This window comes from Delphinus delphis, chromosome 6 (genome assembly GCF_949987515.2).
Source record: "Delphinus delphis chromosome 6, mDelDel1.2, whole genome shotgun sequence".
Lineage (NCBI taxonomy): Eukaryota > Metazoa > Chordata > Mammalia > Artiodactyla > Delphinidae > Delphinus > Delphinus delphis.
In genome coordinates this window covers 26,308,087-26,320,181 of record NC_082688.1, presented here as the reverse complement: position 1 = coordinate 26,320,181, position 12,095 = coordinate 26,308,087, and the positions used below count along the sequence as shown (strand labels likewise).

Genomic DNA, 12,095 nt, shown 5'->3' with positions numbered 1-12,095 from the left:
TCTTGTCCTCGCTACCTGATTGAATGGTGGCCAGAATGGAGAAATCATCTCACCTCATCTTCAGAACCACCAGCCTGAAGTGAGGCAGCTGTTCACCACCATCTGGGGATGAGAGATACCAAGAGAGCATTTTCAGAATGAGGACCCAGCTCCACTGTTACTCAACCAATCAATAGCAAAAAAAAAAAGCACATTGCCTGTGGTTGTTTCAACCCTACTCAGGAACAGAGCCACTTTCTGGAAGGCTGTGCAGTGCCGGAATGCATGTTCATCATCACTCTCACAACCAGTCAGAAAGCTTGATCGGATACATATGCACAAAGAAAGCTGGCGTTATCGCTCTCCTATCCGCCCTCAATGAAGAAATGTGACATGAAGTACATTCAGTGCTGCCAAGATGATCACCCACAGGACCTTCATCAGGGGATACGTGGAGACTGTTTGTGGCCTAAGTCTTTCACCTTTGTTATGTGCATGGATCATCTTTTAAGAGACAGGAAAATGAAACTGATATAATGTTTACATGCCTGCCTTCCTACTTGGCCCTAAGAATTTCAAGAAAATAAGAAGTCACATCCCATGACGTATGTATTAACTTTAAACTTAGAACAGAAAAAAAAATGGTTTCCGATAAATAAATAAATACAGACCAAATTATTTCACAGGTTCTTTCTTTTCTTTTTGAATTTTGATTGGATTGAAATGTATGTCACTTCAACAAAAGAGTTCTAGTCTCTTGTCGGATGTCACATCATGATGCTGTAGAGGCTTTGGAGGAAAACATTTGAGGAATGGGCATCTAAATGGGCTGCCTAAAGCAAAACTGCAAATGGCCTAGATACACAGATCCATTGGAGGGGAAGAGTAATCAGCAGAAGTAGCATTGAGGAAGCGTTTCAGAATAGTGAAGAGGCTGTGGCAGTCAGAGTCCTAATTCAGTCATTCTCAGTGTAGCATGGTGGTTGAGGACACAAATAGCTAGATTTGCAGCCCAGTTTTGTTACTTATAGACATAGTAACAGTGATAGCTATACAACCTTGAACAAGTTATTTAAACATTCTATGCCTCAGTTTCCCTCTGCAAAAATGGGGAAAAAGTAATATCTACCTTAGATGATTATGAAGACTCAGCATATGTAAAGCACCCAGAAGAACACTTGGTACAAAGTTAGTTTTCAATGCATGTTGACAATAACTAGTATTACCAGCTGCATGACCACGAAAAGCCACTTCACTCCCACAAGTCTCGTTTTCTCCATCTGTAAAACTGAAGTAATCATAATGCTATCACAATATTATAATGAAGAACAAATAAGGCAAGGGACAGAACTTAAAGCGTAAAAACATCATGTCACAAAGGTAAGGTGATCATTCTCCTGCTATGATATGGTGGTTCTTTTTTCCCCTCAGTTGAAGGTATTTCCTCTTTGTTCCAGGACCTCAGATCTCCTCTCTGGGCACTGACCTTTCCAGTATACAAAGAGGTACAAACTTGCTGTGTGTGCCAAGGGAGGAACCCGTGGTCCGTCATCAGTCCTTTCCATCCGTCACCATCAAGTGTCCAGAGCCAGAAAGCAGGGTGCCAGCCGTGACTACTCTGTCTCACCACCTCATCAACTTAGTGGGTCAGCACTTCCTCTTGTGTCCACCTCCAACACAGAGACCTAATCCTCCACTTCTCCGTGTCCATAGCTACCATCCTAAGTCACGTCACCATCATTTCTTGCCAGTGATAGCTTTCTGTACTCCCACTTCCACACTTGTATGATCCAATCCATTTCATGCTCCCCAGTACAGATGGAGAAATCTTTTAAAAATGTAATTCCAATCACATCTCTTCCCAGCTCTAAATCCAACAATGGCTTCCCATTCTTATAAGGCTTTCCAGGACACAGTCCTCACAAGGGCCCTGACTACTTCCCCAAGTTTATCCCACACCACACCATCTCCTCAATTCCTACTCCAGTCACCATCTTACTTCTTCCCCCTATCCCATAGGTCTTTCTCAATGACTTGAATACACATAAGCTCTTCTCTACCTCAGGACCTTTGTCCTTGCTATTCCCTCCCCTTGACTGCCTAAAGAGCTGACTCCTTTGTATCCTCCGTATCTCAGCTCAGATGTCATCTCCTTAGAGAGGCCTTCCTGACCACCCCCAAATGCCTCTTTGCATAATATTCACCCCATAGAGTTATTATGAGGTTTAAGTGAGCAATGCCTTCAGAACAGTGCTTAACATATAAGAAGTACTCGTTAAAAACTGTGAACCACCATCATCATCACCATCATCATCATCATTACAATCATCATTCTCTACCACGGCAGCCTATTAAGTTGCATGGAAAACACTGCTAAAAGGGTGTGATTGTGACATGTGTTTGCTTACTTGCACTTTGTCTACCCAGCTGTTAGTTGCATGAGGTACAGACCTTATCTGTTTTGTTTCCTGGTGTACCCTCAACCCCCAGCAAACCACCAGTCACAGAGCAAGCTCTAAATATTTGTTGAAGGAATGAAAGCAAAGGAGTCTCTCTTGGCTGTCAGATGGGTTCAAATTGCCGAAACCCCAGCAGGACCCAAGGCAGTGTCACCTGCCGGGCAGCCCGACATCAAGCCGCAGGGAACAGCACTGCGCATGCTCCAAGTGCACAGTCTCTCCCTCCCCCGTCCTCCCCGGCCCCCCCCCCCCAGGTCCCTGTTTGTATTCAACGCGTCCCTGCTTGTGCGAGAGAAGCAAAAGATCCCACAGAACTCTTTTCTTTATCCTCTTTCCAGAAAAATGGGCCAATTCACAGCTGCAAACGTTAGGCGAATTTCCTGTCTGGGAGTCTGGAAAGTGCCAAGAGTGGAGAGCAGCAGCCAGCCAGCGAGGCCTCTGTTGTCATTGGCCCAAACAACAACAAAAACAGCCACAACCGCCGCCACCACCACAACAAAACATGCCACGTGGGCACGGGCACACACAAACACGCCCACAGAACCAAACCAAACGGACGCGGCTTCGAGGAGGAGCTTCTGGGCTGCGCATTCCGGCGGGAGGCACATCCCTTGGCCCGGCGCCAAGGCAGCCCCACTCCCAGCCCCCCACCATCTGTCAGCAGCGTTCTGCCTACTGTAAATGCGCCGGCACGGGACACGGGCTAACAGGGAGCAAATGCAGGGGAAGGGAAAACAAAGCCCTGCAGGCAGTGGAAGAAGGTGGCGAGGGCTCTGACAGAAACTGACAAAAAGCCGGGAAATTCAAACGGAAAGGTTGCCCTGAAGACCTTCGGCATGAGGGTTGGGCTGGGGGCGGATGTGGGGGGGGACGGAGGGGTTGGGGGATGCGGGGATGCGGGGATGCAGGGAGGGAGGTTGGCAGTCTGCGGAGAGGCTGGTGTGGTGTACAGCTAAGGAGGCCGGCTTTTTTCAGACTCTATGCCCAGGAGCCATTATTTATAATCCATTCCCGCTGTGCATGGATTGCCCAATAAGGCGTTCTCTTACAAGAAAAGGGGAAAAAAAATTTTTTTAAACACAAAACTTTGTTCCAATGAAACTTCTGAAGGAAACGTTTCATCAAGACATCACATGTAATGGAATGGAGATTGCTAAATTCTCTATCAAATAACCATTCAAATTAATAATTCTCAAATTATTAAATTTAGTAATTAATTATAATCGACTAGAATTATTAATAATCTATTCATTGGAATAAGCTGCCCTTACTTTGCTACCGAGAAGTTGGGTTGTTAGTTTTCTGTTCTCATTTGAGAAACCTTGGGGGAAAATAATCAGGGTATTTGTCATTTCTCACTGTGGATAATAAAAATATTTTTATGAGCCCATTTGTCAACCAAAAACTGCAGCAGCGAAAGAACCCGAACTATCTAAGGGTCCTGCTAAAATGTGTCTACATTTCTGCTTGCGGGCTGGGGATTCTGTCTGCACTGGGTGGACGTCTTAGAGTTTTCATTCCTTGCCTTTGAATGCAGGGACTCTCTTACAATCTTCAAAATATGGACCCAGGTCACCAGGCATTTGAGGACAATTCCACAAGCTTGACTTTATTCTCCCTATGTGAGAGATAAAGAAACTGAGGCTAAGAGAGTTTTAAAATCACCCAAAGTTGAAATGGCAGAACTTCAAGATTTGGGGGCTTGAGGCCCTATCATTCTTTTGTTTTAAACAGTGAGATTCTGCTAAGATGTTATTATTTTACTTTGCTCTTTTAGTTCTTGCCACAAAGCCACAAATACTATACATTCTAATTCCCACTTTTCAAAACAAAAATATTAATTAAGCAGGTAAAACAGGAGAAAGTTTTAACCAAGATGGCCAGAAACAAACCAGCCTTCATTCTCTTCACTCATCAGTTAAATATTATTATTTGATCCCTCTTTAAGAGTTGATTACTAAAAAATAAAGCCGGGAAAGGAAGTTTCAACCCCAAAACACCTCTGATTGACAGCATAATAGCTTGGCTCATTACCCCTGATCGACAGAGTATACATATATTTACAAATAAAAACACACACCAGATGTATTTTCATCCACAAGGTGATGCTGTCAACTAAAATAGGGAATGTGCACCAATGTACAGCATCCATCATTTTTAAGACAGATTCACCACAAAACCTCCCATGTCGTGATTCATGGATAAAAGCCTGTACGTGTGCAGGTGGCTGTGACATTGCCATGTGTACAAAGAAGGGTGAGATGCTTCCAAAAGCACCAGCCCTAAAGGCAGGAGAGTTCGCTCTGAGCGCAGGTCTGACACTTCCTAGCTTATACGCTTATGCCTCAGTGTCTTCGTCTGTAAAATGGGAATAATAATAGCATCTACAGAATTGCTTTTAAGGATCATATGAGGCAGTGGGTGTTTAAATGTTTTGTAGATAGTAATATACTAACATAGTTCTCCTTTTTTCTATATTTCTCCATTCCCTTCAAATGTCCTTCTGTTTCTCCCAGACTGACCAGTGTTTAAAAGAAGACGTTACTACTCCTACCCTCTCTTCAGAAAGTAAAAGTCAGTTTGAAGGTGATCTTATAATATATTGGAGACCAGCCTGACACTCTACAGCAAAACCCATTTTCAGGGGCTTCCCTGGTGGCACAGTGGTTGAGAGTCCGCCTGCCGATGCAGGGGACACGGGTTTGTGCCCCGGTCTGGGAAGATCCCACATGCCGCGGAGCGTCTGGGCCTGTGAGCCATGGCTGCTGAGCCTGTGCATCTGGAGCCTGTGCTCCGCAACAGGAGAGGCCACAACAGTGAGAGGCCTGCGTACCGCAAAAAAAAAAAAAAAAAATCATTTTCAATTTCACCTACGGAGAAACCACACAGAAATAGCTTTCATTTCCCTTTCCTGTGGAATGTAACAGAATTTTCAAAAATCCTACACAAAGCTCCTCTAGGGGCATCATGGATGAATTTCCAAACTGTGCTTCATACGTGTCTATGAACAATCAATGTAAGTTAATACTTTACATTAATGTCCATAACAGTCATTCATTCGTTCATTTGTAACAAGTGTATTGAGTGCCTGCTTTGTACAAGGCAGTTTGCCAAGTCCTAGGGTGAGAGCAGGAAACAAATAGACTCATTGGGGGCAAATGATGTGGTCCTTTCCGTAGATTTTCCTTTTGTATAAAGGAATGACTCAAGTTTTTAGGAATGTTTTCGAATTTTTAGAATGTTTTTGAATTTTTAGAAGATTTCATTCTTGTAAAAGAGTAACAAAATAAGAGCCTAGGAATCTGGTTCTCTTCCTGGCTCTACCAATATTTGAGGTCTTGAACAAGTCACTTTCCTGCTGTGAGCAGTTTCCATACTTTCCTGACATTTAAGGCTTTTCAAACTCCTCTCGCTTTGCTTTCTGAATTAGTAGAGCTGCTTCTCCAAGAACTATTTGACCAAGGGTTAAATTTGGGGAAAGTGTTTCACTCTTCTGAAGTGTGTTTTATCTAATAGAATGTCACGGCAGGGAGCTGGACAAGGATATAGTCTACAGGGGACTTTGGATAGGAACAATGAAGTGGGACTTTAAAAATAGCTTTCCAGATCCTTTACTAGGCTGAAGGCTCCATAAGAACAAGGATTGAGGTTGCCTTATTCATCACCATTAAACCCTCTGGTACCTAAAATGGTGCTGATCGTCAGTCCCACGTACTTGTGGAATGCACTTTGTGAATGAATCAGCTTATGATGATAAATAATATCATAGCATAAAATAGAGACTATAAGATGAACTATCCGCTTATAAGATACATATTATATATACAAAATATATAAGGTGAAATAAAGCTTCCCACTGCTTCATCAGACCTTTTGAAACTCCCCTAAAAAAAAAAAAACAAAAGACCACGATTCTACATGGCTGTAGTTGCCTACCGAGACAAAGCCATGGTCTGTGCTGGAGCAAAGTTGATTGCTCCCCGATGCTAAAGCAATCTCTAAAAATCCCTCAATGGCATCCATTCATGAATTAAAAGATTGGAATAGGGTTAAAACAGCACTTTCTGGAAGCCTGAGGTCTTGGACTCTGATCCTGCCTTTTCCCTTAATAACCATGTAACCTTGAACAAATCCTCTCCTTCTCCTGACCTAAGTTTTCTTGTTTGTAAACAAGAGGTTGTGATTTCTAAGGCTCCTTCCAGGCATGGGAATTTAGGAAGCAAGTGTAAAATTATACACATGTGGCCATTTTTTAAGCAGCGCTTCACCATCCAAAATGCCTCCATTACTTTATTAACTCTATTCCCATCTTAAGTTTGGAAAATTGGCAAAATGAGCACAACTGTTTCAGAAGTTAATGTTGTATTAGATCAACATAGCAAATAGACACTTGCCTAGAAAGTAATACCTCTTGCCAGAAATAGGCTGGCTGTGAAAAACATTGCCCTGCAAAGCCCTACCCAGCATGCAACTCTGCCTCCGCACACCTCTTCCTCCCCACAGCTCAACCTGCCCCGAAAGACCAACCAGGACCGGGGTTAGAGATGCAAAGTAGCCTCTCATTGGACTCAGCGCTGAGTCACCTCTGTGGACAGTATGTCAGTTTGAATCGTCAGCCTTAATCCTTCATCCTGAGTCTGGGAAAAACTGGAAAGAATGGTTTCCTCACGTAGTCATTCCCAAGTACTTACTGAGTCCCCAGCAAGGGCCATGTCCCCAACTCATTCCTGGCTCGTGCACTAGACTCCTCCCCCGTCGCCCCCATGCTGTCCAACCCTCTCACCTATAGCTCAGCTCACTCCCCTCAGCGACAACCCTTCTACTGGCTGTTTCACAAGAGGAAACCTTGACTGCATGGAGGTGACCTGGCCCAGAAAGCCTGAAAATATCACAACTTCTAAGACCTGGTTTAAAATGGACCGGGGGAGTTAAGCTTTTATTTGGACCAGGTGAGATAGACCTGCCACCTGCAGTGAAAGGCAAGGTAAAAGGAGCAGAGCCCCAGTAGGTACCAAGCAACAGACTAACTAACGGTCACCAGTGCATTTCTTCAGAGACTGCAGACTGTCTGTAGAATACCTCACTGTGGCTAGAATTCCTCACCTGGAACATAACTATTATGGTCCAGTAAGTGAAAATGCTGATGTGTTCAGGTTTTCTAATAGGTATCACTATTATAGACCTGGAGGATCCCTGGAGCCATGAGAACCTTGATCCTGTGTGAACCCTCACCATCTTAATCACCAGGAACTAGAACCCAAACTCTGAACTCTAGTCCAGTAGCTGGGTCCCTACTATCCATCCTTGATTCCCATTATACACCTTGAACGTGGAGGATCACCTGCTCTGTGTTCTCTGCTGCTCCCTCAGAAACCCTGTTAAAATCTTCCGAGCCCCTTGATTCTAACCGTTTGCACTTCTTTCACCTATTATCTATGACCATGTTCAGCAGCTGCACAAGGAAGTCAGCTAAAACTGGTGAGTGTCGTACGCATGGTGACAGAGCTCACCATGGGGAGAGACCAAGGCCAGGTTCAACCAAGGAGGCCTAAAGCAGAGTATCTGGGTGAAATAAAGTCTTACAGAAGGAAGTTCAGCTGGAACCATAATATTCACCATCAAGTTCAAAGGGTGAAGCAAGTACAGAAACAAAAGAATAAGTACCAAGGTTAGTAGCTGGGTGGGTCCACAACAAAATGGCATCACTGAACAATTCAGAGTAAGTGCTTGAGAGCTAAAACTGTGGACATGCATGGAAGCTGTCCTCTTAATGAACTATCTAGTACATGGGGCAAGCAAAGAAGCTTTTGAGAGGCCATTAGAGCCAGACATGCATATGCTGTGGGCCTTGCGCTTACGCTGGACTGAACTTTCTTGCAGCATCTGTGGATGGGGCCCAGCCTCAGACTAAGACTCATCCAGGCTGCCCCATCTCACTGCAGTTTACTAAGCTTGACTTCTTTCATGTGAGATACATTTGGTCTGAATTTATTTCACTTTCTACAAAACAAAATTTAAGAGCATGATTAGAAACCTCAGTTAAGTTTTGATAAGACTCTATCTATCTATTTGTTTTTCAGGAGGTGGGGAAAATGTTTTCATCTGCTGGTAATGCATCTTCCAGAAAATAAGACTTGGTTTCTTAGGCTCTTTCTAAGTGAGCAACAAGGGAACTTAGAGATCATTTGCCTCCCCCATCCTGTGATAAATAAGAGATTTGGGAGCAAAAGTCTTACAACGTGCCCTAGATCACATGGGTGGCTAGTGTTGGAATTAAGAAAATTCATTTCTTATGACTCTAAGATAGGCAAAAATGGTCTTACAAATAGCTTCACTTGGGCAAACTGGTGGGTGGTCTTTGTCTCCAGGGGTGTTTGTGCTACGTGTATCCTCCCATCCCAACACAGCCAGATTCCGAAAGACCAAAGGTGGAGTCGGAGGGGGATGTGCCACACAGAAAACAAAGTCAGCCCAGAACACTTTATCTCCGGAGAGACTCATCGCAGCCCCAGCTGCCTCTGGGTCAACCAGAGACCTCGGACCTCACTGACTGTCCAGAGGCCACATCCCGAGGGGACAGCAACTCTGCTGCATGTGTCCGGCCCCGTGACTTAACGAGGGTGAAATAATACTAGCTGAGTGGCTTTGCCAGGTTGCGCCTTAACTTTCTCTGCGCTTGGGTTTCTTCTTCCAGCCGCTCAGCTGCATAGAACCATAAGGCGATTTTGTAAAAACTAAGCAGAAAGGAATACATTAGTCTAGTCTAGTCGCCTGGAGCCGCTGCCAAAGGAACAGTCTCTTCAACTGATTGCCAGCCAAGTCCCTTATGAGACTGTGTAGACTCTTACAATATTGCTCAGGGAGCGAAACAAAGAGGAAGAGAAGGAGAAGGGTCGTGCTTATTATAATTTACAGTACATGGTTATGGGAAGCTTCTTATGTTACCAGAAAGCTGGTGTCTGGGGTTTTCCTCTTCCCCAGAGGAACTGAAAATGGGAAGGGGGAAGGGAAGGTTATCTTACCACCATTTTGCAGCCAAACTCATCAGGGCCAAAATTCCTTCCTAGAAATGTCAGTGGCAGTATTCAGACAATTACCACCAGTTCAACAACTCCCAGGCCTGGGTCATTAACATCATCCCTGCTGTTCAACCATCATGTCACTCCACCCATTCCCGGGGAGCAGCAAAATCGCAGAGCCTCTTGCCTCAAATCCATTCTGATGAGAGGCATCAAGGAAAGAAACCCAAGTTTCAATACCTACCTAGTGCCTTAGAGCTGCTGTGGTTGCAGACTGGTTTTACACTCCTCGTTCTTCATCTTAGAGAATGATGGGGCTTCAAGTATTCCAGTTAAAAGTCTGCCTGTGGGGAAGGAAAGCAAAGGCTATAGTATTAACCAACTCTCTCCAAGGGCTGTGACTTCTACTCACCTCCATTGATTACGTTCTCTCATTAAATCAGTGTCTTAGTGAAACAAAATGTGATGCCAGGAGTCATGCTTCTCATGACCGGCGGCTTCATTCCCTCTGTCCTCTCTGCCTGGTTTCCACCACACAGAAGCCTTGATGCAAGCTAACAGCTATTCCTGAATGGACTGCTTTGATGGCAGGAACCCTGTCTTATTCATCCTCAACTCCCTTTTCCACAGCCTAGTTCATGGTACAAAGACAATTTTGCATGAATGTCACTGTGAAATGCAAGAGAAAGGAAGGCTAACCACTTCTCTTTGCTTGTTAGCTCAAAAACTTGCAAACTGACTGTTGGTGGGAATGTAAATTGATACAACCACTATGGAGAACAGTATGGAGGTTCCTCAAAAAACTAAAAATAGAACTACCATATGATCCAGCAATCCCACTACTGGGCATATACCCTGAGAAAACCATAATTCAAAAAGAGTCATGTACCACAATGTTCATTGCAGCTCTATTTATAATAGCCAGGATGTGGAAGCAACCTAAGTGTCCATCAACAGATGAATGGATAAAGAAGATGTGGCACATATATACAATGGAATAGTACTCAGCCATAAAAGGAAACGAAATTGAGTTATTTGTAGTGGGGTGGATGGACCTAGAGACTGTCATACAGAGTGAAGTAAGTCAGAAAGAGAAAAACAAATACCGTATGCTAACACATATATATGGAATCTAAAAAAAAAAAAACAAAAATGGTTCTGAAGAACCTAGGGGCAGGACAGGGATAAAGATGCAGACATAGAGAATGGACTTGAGGACGTGGGGAGGGGGAAGGGGAAGCTGGGACAAAGTGAGAGAGTGGCATGGACATATATACACTACCAAATGTAAAATAGATAGCTAGTGGGAAGCAGCCTCATAGCACAGGGAGATCAGCTTTGTGCTTTGTGCTTTGTGACCACCTAGAGGGGTGGGATAGGGAGGGTGGGAGGGAGACGCAAGAGGGAGGAGATATGGGGATATATGTGTACTATAGCTGATTCACTTTGTTATACAGCAGCAACTAACACAACAATGTCAAGCAATTATACTCCAATAAAGATGTTAAAAAACAAAAAACTCGCAAACTGGAAGTGGAGAGAGGAATGGGGGAAGGGCACAATAGGGGGAGGGGATTAAGAGGTATAAACTACTAGGCACAAAATAAATAAGATACAAAGATGTAATATACAGTACAAGGGAACATAGCCAATATCTCATAATAATTTTAAATGGAGTATAAGCTATAAAAATATTGAATCACTATGTTGTAAATGTGAAACTAATATACTGTAAATCAACTATACCTCAATTAAAACAATTTAATTTTAAAATAATAATAAGGGAAGGGCAAAGTATTTTTAAAAACTCACAAACTGGGGCTTCCCTGGTGGCGCAGTAGTTAAGAATCCTCCTGCCAATTCAGGGGACACGGGCTCGAGCCCTGGTCCGGGAAGATCCCACATACCACAGAGCAACTAAGCCTGTGCGCCACAACTACTGAACCTGCACTCTAGAGCCCAAGAGCCACAACTACTGAAGCCCGTGCTCTGCAACAAGAGAAGCCACTGCAATGAGAAGCCCACACAGTGCAGCAAAGAGTAGCCCCCGCTTGCCGCAACTAGAGAAAGCCCATGTGCAGCGACGAAGACCCAATGCAGCCAAGAATAAATAAATTAAATAAATAAAATTTTTAAAAACCTCACAAACTGGAAAGCAGGCTGTTGGCTAGCCCATACTCCATCATGTAAACATACAGGTTGTTTCTACCGAAGTAATCGGTAGAAGTGAGCACCCTTACATGACAAAATTGCTCTGGAGGCAAAAGTAAAGCAGAAAAGGCGCTGGCTCTCTGCACAGGCAAATAGTCTCACAATGAAGATGCACCAGTGAGCATATCTTCATACTAAGCTCTGGACCTCCACGGGGCCTGACCGACTCACCCGGTTGTCTGCTCCCCAGCGATGACCTTGCCAGTCAGACCCATCTATGGGATCTTCGCTGAGAGCCAGGCCTTAACTCTCAAACCGGTGGCCCTCATTTACCCACGTGAAGCACCTCAGAGAGCAAAAACAAGTTCATCCCGATTCTCCACCCACTAGCTTTGGCCCAAGAAATTAAAAGGGACTACAAGTGATATAATCACCTTATTATCATAAAGATCTCTTTGAAGCCATTCGTAGATTCATTTGTAAATTT

The 12,095-nt window shown here is 44.0% G+C and overlaps 1 long non-coding RNA gene across 17 annotated transcripts in view; it reads right to left on the bottom strand.

The window, feature by feature from the left end:
* The window catches only part of LOC132427182 (uncharacterized), a 204,976-nt gene that overhangs the window by 97,916 nt on the left and 94,965 nt on the right, over positions 1-12,095 (bottom strand). For 12 of the 17 annotated variants that reach the window (XR_009519818.1, XR_009519823.1, XR_009519817.1 and 9 more), the window contains 3 exons: positions 9,702-9,801; positions 1,109-1,267; positions 54-102 (listed from right to left, as the gene is read on the bottom strand). This is a non-coding gene — a long non-coding RNA (uncharacterized lncRNA). Of the gene's footprint in view, positions 1-15; positions 103-1,108; positions 1,268-9,701; positions 9,802-12,095 lie in introns of all 17 variants that reach the window. The other 5 variants (XR_009519830.1, XR_009519832.1, XR_009519825.1 and 2 more) reach the window with 3 other exon arrangements.